The sequence below is a fragment of the Anabas testudineus genome, chromosome 3 (genome assembly GCF_900324465.2).
Source record: "Anabas testudineus chromosome 3, fAnaTes1.2, whole genome shotgun sequence".
Classification (NCBI taxonomy): domain Eukaryota; kingdom Metazoa; phylum Chordata; class Actinopteri; order Anabantiformes; family Anabantidae; genus Anabas; species Anabas testudineus.
Window position 1 is genome coordinate 19,587,598 of NC_046612.1, and position 9,049 is coordinate 19,596,646.

The 9,049-nt window shown below is 41.2% G+C and overlaps 2 long non-coding RNA genes across 2 annotated transcripts; both read left to right on the forward strand.

Annotated features, from left to right (window-relative positions):
• The first annotated feature begins 305 nt into the window (after nucleotides 1-305).
• LOC113174074 lies at nucleotides 306-914 on the forward strand. Its single transcript, XR_003299871.1, has 2 exons — nucleotides 306-649; nucleotides 865-914. It is a non-coding gene; the product is annotated as an uncharacterized LOC113174074 (long non-coding RNA).
• Nucleotides 915-7,390: 6,476 nt separating this feature from the next.
• On the forward strand, nucleotides 7,391-8,336 carry LOC113174089. The gene is made up of 2 exons (XR_003299877.1): nucleotides 7,391-8,071; nucleotides 8,287-8,336. It is a non-coding gene; the product is annotated as an uncharacterized LOC113174089 (long non-coding RNA).
• Nucleotides 8,337-9,049: the final 713 nt, after the last annotated feature.

Consider the following 9,049-nt stretch of genomic DNA (forward strand, 5'->3'; position numbering starts at 1 on the left):
GGATTACAAATTCCTCATTCCCGATCTATTAGTTATTTTTTCCCTCCAAGCAGACTCTCTAGGCTATATTAAAAGTGAATTCTAGATGAATGCATACACACACACACACACACTTACACACACACACACACACACACACACACACACACACACACACACACACACACACACACACACACACACACACACACACACACACACATTTACACACAATCACTGTACACCCAAACTCTCACATTTTTGTTTAATATATACATACATAGCACATTCACAGTCAAACAAGCCTGTAACTGCTGTCAAGTATCAGTTATCCTGTTCAAGTATCTGTGATTGTTTTGTTGAATGTTTATATAATGTATGAATATAAGAAGGAAATTTAAAGTCACATATATTATTAATAGAAGTATTAATATCAAGTTTTTATAACACGTGTATAGCAGTTTGCCGAGGCGGAACCAATGTTCGACAGTTTAGGTAACGTCAGGTTAATTGTTGTGGTGCACCGTCTACTGCACGTGGATTAACTTCTTAATTAGAAGATGGGGTACTGAGCCACGCTGCACTGCGCAACTTTTTTGTGAAGATTTTGATGTTGAAAAGTTCGGTTCCAAGTTTATTTTCCTCCCTGTGAGATAATGCGGCCAATGAGGTACGTTTTGTTTTGTGTTTTATATCATATTTGAAGCTGCTGAATGTTAACATGACGCCAAATGTTTCGGTTAAAGTTTGTAATACTGAATATGTCATTTCATATCTTAAGTGATTGTTTAAGTGCAATTTGTGTTTTTTATATTTTATTGTGCTATTTATTTGTGTTTATATCCCTTAAGAAATGTCTTTTGTATGTATGTGTCTTTTATTTAGTTCTCACGGCATGCTGAAAGTGCGTCTAATAAATGCCTGTGTGTAAAGAACACCTTGTGTCCGTGAGACCTTATGGGGAGCGACAGTGAGAACTCAGACTGCTCGACACGAGGGATGCAGACGATAAACGCCGGCTGCAGATGAAGCTGCAAGCAAGATACGACGCACGCTAGCATCGAGCAGATAAGACTGTGCAAACACTGATTACCTGAACAAGTGGGAGAAAGAGAGTCAAGCCAATAAGAAGAAACATTTAAAACAAGTTAAATGTTTACAAGTGGTTAAAGGACTCTACTTCCTATAAGAGGTCTAGTGTTATGTGCATGTTTAAGTTTACATAAGTCCCAAGTAAGAAGAAATCTGCAACGTGTTAAGAGTTAAGAATAGTATACATATAGAGATTGTTTATGTAGTTAAGTGTTAAGTTGTGTGTCTGTTCATCCATTTAAAGTTGAAACAAGTTCATATATAGTATTACAGTGTTGTTACTGCTTAGATTATCTTAAGGTTTTGATGCAGCATAATGTAGTTTATTCAGTTACCCTTGTAATGCCATAAGTTAAGTAATTAACTCAAGAGAGGTGTATACAAACAACACTAGAATGGCTGAGCATGAGCGTGTAGCTAAGAAAGCAGACTCAGACAGAGACAGTTGTGCTGAAGGGACACAGCATCAGATTGAAGACGCTGTTCATCCATCAGAGAAGATTGATGTAGGAATAGAAACTACAGCTGTTGCTATGCAGGAATTAAGAAGAAGTCAGAGAACCAGAACTCTTACTGAAAGGGGTCAAGAACTGCATGATAGCAAAATCAAAGGACTTCAACATCGCTTTGTCATTACATATGACAGATGGAAAGCTCTTGCCAAGCAGGCTAAGAAGGAGCTTGATAGTTCTTCTTCTGTTGATGTTATACTTAACCTCAGAACTAAGATTCAGTGTGCTTCAACTGATGTGAAACATGCTTATGACGACCTACGACATCTAAGTGTCCCTGATGGGGAGACACGACGTAGAGTAGACACCTGTGATGCTGTCTCAAGGCGACTATTGGACTATGCATGGAACTGTCTTGAAGGAAAGGAAGGTTCTCAGGAACAAGTTCACTGGGCAGACACTGGCTCAGTGTTTTCATCTGCAGTTTCCCATAGGTCCAGGTCAAGCTGTAAAGATTCAAGGTCCATAAGATATGGTAGTATAAGATCCACACACTCTAGCTTGTCTTCTGCAGTTAAACAAGAGGCAGCAGCAGAGTTAGCTGCCACCCAAGAGGCTCTGAAGGTCCTACAAGAAATAGAATGTGAGAAACAAAGCCTTGACATTCTTGAAGAGGAAGACAGGCAGAGGATTGCAGTGCAAGAATCAGAAAATGCTGCAAGAAAAAAGACACTAGAAGAGAAGCGCAGGCAGATAGAGCGCTTAGAGACAGTCAAAAGAATGAATGCAGCTAGGGCACGTTTGCAAGTGTATGAGACAGGAGTGAGCTCAGATGAAGAGATAACAGAGTTACTTCATGACTCTCAGTTTGCAGAGGTCAAACTTGCTCCTATCCCAAGTAGACTTCCAGCACATAAGCCAAAGCATATCTCACATGCTCAACCTGCTATAATTCCTCAACCTGCCATAAAGAAAGAGTCATCTACCAATGTTCATAAGGAAGATAACACTACAGCACTTGCTGAAGCCATAGCAGAGTCTATCAATGTAAGTCGTCTCCCAGTACCAGAACCAGCTGTTTTCAGTGGAGATCCACTAAGATACACAGACTGGAAAATGTCTTTTCAGATGTTGATAGACAAGAAGAACATTCCAGCGAGTGAGAAAGTCTACTACCTTCGCAAGTATGTAGGGGGTCCTGCAAAGAAAGCTATTGAGAGTTATTTTCTGTTAGGTACCAACACAGCCTACCATGCTGCGTGGAATATTCTGGAAGAACGGTATGGAAGCTCCTTTGTGATTGCAAAGGCCTTTAGGGATAAGCTGTCTTCATGGCCAAAAATTGGACCTAAAGATTGTTTTGAACTTAGAGAGTTTGTTGACTTTCTTCGTGGCTGTTGCACAGCAATGACACAGATCAAAGGTCTTGAAATCCTGAATAACTGTGGTGAAAACCAAAGAATCCCTGCAAAACTTCCTGATTGGTTGGTAGCCAGATGGAATAGGAAGGCTGTTGAGATTGAAGAAGCAAGCCACATGTTTCCAAGTTTTGTGCAGTTTGTTGACTTTCTTACATTTGAAGCTAAGATAGCTTGTAACCCAGTAACCTCACTTCATGCACTTAAGTCTAGTGATGGGGAAAGACCAAAGATAGTAAAACCTCGAAGTGTTGGTGCACGTGTATTGGTAAACAGCTCAGTAGAAAACCTAGATGTGAAAAGGTGTATTTTTTGTGAGAAGCCATCACATAGCATTCACACATGTTGGAAGTTCATGGACAAGTCGATCACAGAACGAATCAAGTTTGCACAGAAGAACAAATTGTGCTTTGGATGCTTGAAACCAGGACACCAGTCGAAGAGCTGTCAGAAGAGGAGCATCTGCGACACATGTAAGGGGAAGCATCCAACATGCTTACATGAAGACAGAACCACAAGGGATGTCAGGAAGGAACAGCAGATGGTGAAACGAACAGACAGCAGGAATCATGTGAAGGAGAAGGAAAGGTCAGTGGGAGCAATGCAGTCTCAACCAAGCAACGAAACATCAAATGAAGTAACATCTAATAGAGTGGTCCAAGATGTGAGCAGTACATACACATCCACAGTTGTCCCGGTGTGGCTTTCCACCACAAGTAACCCAGAGAATGAACTCCTTGTATATGCTCTGTTGGATAATCAAAGTGACACAACGTTCATATTACAAGAAAAGGCAGAAACGCTCAATGCACCAAAAGAGCCTGTGCAGTTGAAAATCTCCACATTATCATCCAAAAGTACAGTCATTCCAAGTCAAAGGTTAAAGGGACTACAAGTGAGAGGGTTCTACTCCTCAAAGAAAATCCCTCTTCCAACAACTTATTCCAGAGAGTTTATTCCAGTCAATCTAAGTCACATTCCTACGCAAAAGACAGCGAGAGCATGGCCTCACTTGGAGCACCTTGCTGAAGAGATGGCTCCGTTAATAGACTGTGATGTTGGCCTGCTTATAGGATATGACTGTTCACAAGCCCTGCTACCCAGAGAAGTTGTTGCAGGTAAGGACAACGAACCATTTGCTCAAAGAACAGACCTTGGTTGGAGCATAATCGGTCATGTCAATCCTTGTATTGATTATGGTGATGCAATTGGAGGCAGCCACAGGATTGTTGTGAAGCAGGTGACACCTCAGTTGTTGTCATCTACTCATCTCACAAATGAAGTGCGATATATGTGTCGCACACAAGTCAAAGAAGTGGTCACACCACCACAAGTGATAAGAGCACTTGAGTCCGACTTCATTGAAAGGAATGTAGAGGATGCTCACCTTTCACAAGAAGATCTACGTTTCCTATCGATAATGGAGAAAGGGACAAGAATCAATGCAGATAACCACTGTGAGATGCCATTGCCATTTAAAGGAAATAAACCATGCCTTCCAGATAATGTGAAGTGTGCTCATCACCGTCTCATGTGTTTGAGAAAAAGATTTGAGAAAGACAAACAATATCACAATGACTATGTAACCTTCATGAATGGAATAATAACTCGCAGAGAAGCAGAGAAAGTTCCAGAAGAGGAGATCAGGAAGACTCCTGCTTGGTACATTCCTCACCATGGGGTATATCATCCACAGAAACCTGGGAAGATACGGGTTGTGTTTGATTGCTCAGCGAAGTTTGAAGGAGTGTCATTGAATGATCATTTGCTTACTGGGCCAGAGCTGACAAGTACTTTGGTAGGTGTGCTCTGTCGGTTCCGCAAGGGGCCAGTAGCAATAATGTGTGATATTGAATGCATGTTCCACCAGTTTCATGAAAGCCCAGATGATCAAGATTATTTGAGGTTTCTTTGGTGGGATAATGGAGACTTCCAATCTTCTCCATCAGTCTACCGTATGAGAGTCCACCTGTTTGGCGCAGCCTCTTCACCGGGGTGTGCAAATTATGGGTTGAGGTTCATTGCTGCTCAAGGACAGGGTAGATTTAGCGAAGCATCCATCCGCTTGATAGAGAGGAACTTTTATGTGGACGATGGTCTGATAAGTGTCTCAACAGATGAAGAAGCGATTCAGTTAGTGAGCGAAGCAAGAGAGCTCTGTAGCACTGGAAAGCTAAGAATCCACAAGTTCATTTCCAACCACCACAACGTGCTTGCGTCAATTCCCAAGGAGGATTGTGCAGAAACGGTACGCAACCAAGATTTGACCTTAGGTGAAACACAGATTGAAAGAGCTCTAGGGGTCAGCTGGTGTGTTGTTGCAGATCAGTTTCAGTTCAGAGTGATTGTGAATGAACGCCCACTAACAAGGAGGGGAGTTTTATCTACTGTTGCCTCCATTTATGACCCACTTGGCTTTGTAGCACCTTTCATTCTGATCGGGAAGAAGATACTTCAACAGATGTGTCAAGACAAGATCGGATGGGATGAACCGCTTTCTGAGGATCTTCGGCCAAAATGGGAAGCCTGGCTCTTGGATCTGCATAACCTAGCTGATGTCAAGATTCATGTTACATTCCAGAAAGTTGGAAGGAAGTCCAGAGGTATGAGTTGCATCATTTTTCTGACGCGAGTAGTGCAGGGTATGGTGAATGCACTTACCTGAGAGCAGTTAGCACATCAGGAGAAATCCACTGTTCTTTAGTCATGGGCAAGGCCAGGGTTTCACCCCTGAAGATTACCACAGTACCCAGACTCGAGCTGTCAGCAGCGGTTGTTGCTGTTTGCACAAGTGATCTGCTCAGAAAGGAGCTAGAAATAGAGGCTCAAGAGTTCTTTTGGACAGACTCTAAGGTTGTCCTAGGATATGTCAACAATGATGCGAAAAGATTCCATGTGTTTGTGGCAAACCGCGTTCAGCGCATTAAAGAGAGCACAAATCCAAGTCAATGGAGACATGTAAGCTCTGAAGAAAATCCTGCAGACCATGCATCAAGAGGTCTTGCAGCAAAAGAACTTACTAAATCCAACTGGTTTACTGGTCCAGCCTTTCTTTGGCTTGATGATCTTCCCAGCAGAGATATTAAGGTGGGAGATATTTCTGTTGAAGACCCAGAAGTTCGCAAGACGTGTGTACACAAGACCTTGACAAGTGAAGATTCATTGAATAATCGCTTTCTAAAGTTTTCCAACTGGACAAGATTAGTCAAAGCCATTGCCAGACTCGTACGACGTGTCAAACAGCTTAAGGGCTTGACTTCGAAAACCAATGAAGCCACAAGTCTTCAAGAGAGGAAAGATGCAGAACTTACAATCATAGGCATTGTACAAAGTGCATTCTTCTCTGAGGAAATCAGGAGTTTGAAATGTAACGGTGAGATGAAGTGTAGTGACAAAAGTAGTAAACTTTACAGACTGAATCCCTTTTTGGATGAGAAAGACATCCTCAGAGTGGGGGGTCGTCTGGAGCATGCTGCTTTGCACCCACACATCAAACATCCGGTGATTTTGCCAAAGACCAGTCACATATCAAGATTGCTGATTGAACATTATCATCAACGAGTTCAGCACCAAGGTCGTGGCATAACGCTTAACGAACTACGATCCAATGGTATTTGGATACTTGGTGGCAGTCATGCGGTATCATCCTGCATTCATGAGTGTGTTAAGTGTAGGAAGTTCAGAAGACCTACAGAAACACAAAAAATGGCAGACTTACCATTGGAACGCATGGAGACAACTCCTCCTTTTACTTATTGTGGTATGGACTGTTTCGGCCCATTCTACGTCAAGGAGGGAAGAAAGGAGTTGAAGCGATATGGTCTGTTATTCACTTGCTTGTGTTCTCGTGCAGTGCACATAGAGTTGCTTGATGATATGACAGCTGATGCTTTTATCAATGCTCTGCGTGCTTTCATTGCCCTAAGAGGGAATGTCCGACAACTTCGATCTGATCAGGGTACTAACTTTGTTGGTGCAAGACGTCAGTTCTTAGAAGCTGTACAAGAAATGGACCAAGACGGCCTTAAGCAACTAGGCTGTGAATTCGTCATGAACACTCCGTCTGCAAGCCACATGGGTGGAGCTTGGGAAAGACAAATCAGGACAGTAAGAAATGTGTTGATGTCCATTCTGGATCAGTCATCTCGCAAACTTGATAGTTCGTCATTGCGAACTTACCTTTATGAGGTTATGGCAATCATAAACAGCAGACCTTTAACGGCACACCTTCTCAATGATCCAGCAGGACCACAACCTCTTACACCTAACCACCTTCTGACAATGAAATCTTCTATTGTCTTGCCACCACCTGGAGAGTTTGTAAGGGAAGACCTTTATCTTCGCAAAAGATGGAGGAAAGTGCAATACTTGGCCAATGAATTTTGGTCTAGATGGAAGAAAGAATATCTCTTGAACCAGCAACAGAGACAAAAATGGCACAAAGGTCGTAGAAATGCAAAGATCAATGACATAGTGCTTGTGCAAGATGACAATGCACCTCGAAATGAATGGAAGTTGGCTAAGGTCACTGAAGTATATCCTGGTAAAGATGGATGTGTGAGAAAGCTTCAGTTGTTGATTAGTGACAAAGCACTGAATAAGCAAGGGAAGCGTGTTACTAAACCTGTTTACTTGGAAAGGCCTATTCATAAGACTGTAACCTTACTTGAAGCTGAGTAATATAGTTTTTGTGTTTAAGTGTTCTTTAGTCAAGTTAAAATAGTTTGTATATTGTATTTTAGAAATCACTAGTGATTTGGTGGGAGTGTAACTGCTGTCAAGTATCAGTTATCCTGTTCAAGTATCTGTGATTGTTTTGTTGAATGTTTATATAATGTATGAATATAAGAAGGAAATTTAAAGTCACATATATTATTAATAGAAGTATTAATATCAAGTTTTTATAACACGTGTATAGCAGTTTGCCGAGGCGGAACCAATGTTCGACAGTTTAGGTAACGTCAGGTTAATTGTTGTGGTGCACCGTCTACTGCACGTGGATTAACTTCTTAATTAGAAGATGGGGTACTGAGCCACGCTGCACTGCGCAACTTTTTTGTGAAGATTTTGATGTTGAAAAGTTCGGTTCCAAGTTTATTTTCCTCCCTGTGAGATAATGCGGCCAATGAGGTACGTTTTGTTTTGTGTTTTATATCATATTTGAAGCTGCTGAATGTTAACATGACGCCAAATGTTTCGGTTAAAGTTTGTAATACTGAATATGTCATTTCATATCTTAAGTGATTGTTTAAGTGCAATTTGTGTTTTTTATATTTTATTGTGCTATTTATTTGTGTTTATATCCCTTAAGAAATGTCTTTTGTATGTATGTGTCTTTTATTTAGTTCTCACGGCATGCTGAAAGTGCGTCTAATAAATGCCTGTGTGTAAAGAACACCTTGTGTCCGTGAGACCTTATGGGGAGCGACAAAGCCTGTCAGATACGCAGCAGCATAAGTCCCAGAGCACATGCACACTGTGTGTGTGTGTGTGTGTGTGTGTGTGTGTGTGGTTGTGTCTACTCCCCTCATCAATCATGTCTAATACTCTCCCTCATTTGTCCATTTGATATTTGTTTGGTTATTGCCTTCGCTATTATTGTTGCTGTAGTTTGATACATTCCCTGACAGCTCTTATTTCCATTATAAGTCATCAATTAATACAGAGAAATGTAATTATTGTGACAAGGTGTCTAATGCCGGCCATGGAGATGAGAAATGGATTGTGATGGGGTGTACTTCAAGCTGTCACATGTATGGTGGTGAATTCTCTCCGACCCTTCCATACAGCCCCACAGACTTTGAGACTCCTAGTCTGTATTCTGTAGCATATGTCTCTCTATTGACCTGTATACTGTAGACCAGGACTGTGAGTTCATTTGCAGTAGAGTCACAGAAGAGATGGAGACATGAATGAAGATGAACAAGGCTTATATTTGACTCGCATATGTATACAGTTTATATATAAATAAATAAATAAATACATACACACACACATATATATATATATAAGGTGGCAAGAAAAAGTATGTGAATAGAATTTCATGGTTTTCTGCATTCATTTTTCATAAAATGTGATCTGATCTTTATCTAAGTCAAGATTATTATT